Source organism: Pyricularia pennisetigena (genome assembly GCF_004337985.1).
Source record: "Pyricularia pennisetigena strain Br36 chromosome 4 map unlocalized Pyricularia_pennisetigena_Br36_Scf_6, whole genome shotgun sequence".
NCBI classification, from domain to species: domain Eukaryota; kingdom Fungi; phylum Ascomycota; class Sordariomycetes; order Magnaporthales; family Pyriculariaceae; genus Pyricularia; species Pyricularia pennisetigena.
Genome location: NW_021940918.1, coordinates 3,972,939 through 3,974,667, shown reverse-complemented (window position 1 = coordinate 3,974,667; position 1,729 = coordinate 3,972,939). Strand labels below are relative to the sequence as shown.

At 48.9% G+C, this 1,729-nt stretch overlaps 1 protein-coding gene across 1 annotated transcript in view; it reads left to right on the top strand.

The window, feature by feature from the left end:
* The window catches only part of PpBr36_06765 (uncharacterized protein), a gene marked incomplete at both ends in the record, with an annotated part of 4,728 nt that overhangs the window by 2,239 nt on the left and 760 nt on the right, over nt 1–1,729 (top strand). The window lies entirely within an intron of this gene.

Here is a 1,729-nt window from a genome sequence, read left to right as displayed (position 1 = left end):
TTTTTTTTTTTTTTTTTTGTCTCAACACCTAATCCATACGCGTATACAAGGTCTTTGAATGCAACGGAGCCCTTACCGCTCAGCAAAAAAACTTCCTGCACCGGATCTGCCGGGAAACAAGCGGGGAACCGACGCCAAGAAAAACCAAATGGGTTAAACCAGCCTTATGGCAAGATTGTAGCTGAAAGGGAAACAATATTTTTTTTAGGCTTACCAGTGGACCCTTTGTTAGAGGGCAAATCTACATAGTAGACGTTGCAGCGCGAATCAAAAGCCGGCGGTGGCGAGGGCCCCCTTGTGTAGTTCCTTAAGCGGTACCCGGCGCCCCGTGAGTACGTATTCGTACCCGCCCGAATTAGCGAATATAGGCGGCGGTGGGGGTGGATAAACCCACTGTGGAGTTTGGCTTGGCGCCAACGCAGCAGCTGCCTCAACCGACGATCAGCGCCAGCTGAACTATTCTAGACTCCAGTCTACTGTAGCTTTAGACTCTTGTTGTAAATCGCGGTTATGCATTTCCTGTTGTTAGTTGTTAGCCTTGCAAAATACACGGCACGGTAGCTGATTTCGTTTGATGGTGACTTTGCCGAGTTTTGCGGCCATACGACCTATTCCTTTTGTTGAATCCCACACCGCCGTCCACAGTTCACACAAGCGATTATTGTTCAGGCGCATAGCTACCGATTCCCGATGACAGCCTGTCCCGACCCATAATTTGCTAAAATGATACATATTCATATATGAGCTCGAGTTGAGCCATCGTGAAATCAATTCTCGTGAGTTAAGAAGCTTGTAGATGTACTATATGGATTTGTGCTCCAGAATCAAGTGGGGGCGAGGACTGGGATTCCAGCCATGAATGGACAAAGATGTGGAAAATGTTGACATTTCAACCCAAAACATCGGGTGATGGCAAAGAAACATATAAATTTCTCAGCTTCGTCACCGAGTTGGCTTGGACCCGAGACTCGGGGGGCCTTTTCCCGAACCAACGATTGGAGTCCAAAATTCAGTCATTTGTGACACCTCTGAGCCTCGTTATCACTTTCAATGCAGTGGTTTCAAGACCAAAGGAAGCTCCCATTGGAGGTGGAGCATTCTAGGCTGCCACAAATGCATTGCAGTTACGAGACAGGGTTCATGATTGGCCGGGGAAAGGCGGATCAAGTTTAATAAACAGCGCGGCAAGATCTCGCTTCCCCAGGTGCGTGACGCTTACTCAGGTCTTTTCCGGGGGCTGATTGCCTTCTTGGACCCTGAAAACTAGACGCGCGGGGGGGCCGGCTCCCCATTGGAGAATGGCAGGGATTAAAAGTCTTGAGCTATCCAAGCATCCATCCTGTTATGGTTATTTTCCAGACCCACGGGGCCTCCCCAACAATTGTTTAGGTATATTACCTTGATTGGTAGGTGCCCTTGGCGAGGTGACTTACATGGAAGCGAAGTGGACCAGATGGTTCTATAGACCGACCTACTATGCATCCGAGCGGCGAAGGTTTGATTCTCAGCCGCAATCAAGCGCCAGCAGCAAGGCACCAAATCATGCACATGGTGCTGACACATTACTGAGGGCGAAGATTTAGAGATGCTAACAAGGAAAAAAAATCGAATACCATTCATCAAGCGCGATTCAGTAGTATGTTGGCACAATTACTTGGCATCACTTGATTCCTGTTCAGCCTTCTCGCCACCGTATACTTCCCAATGGCGGCTGCATTCGAGGCCGCCT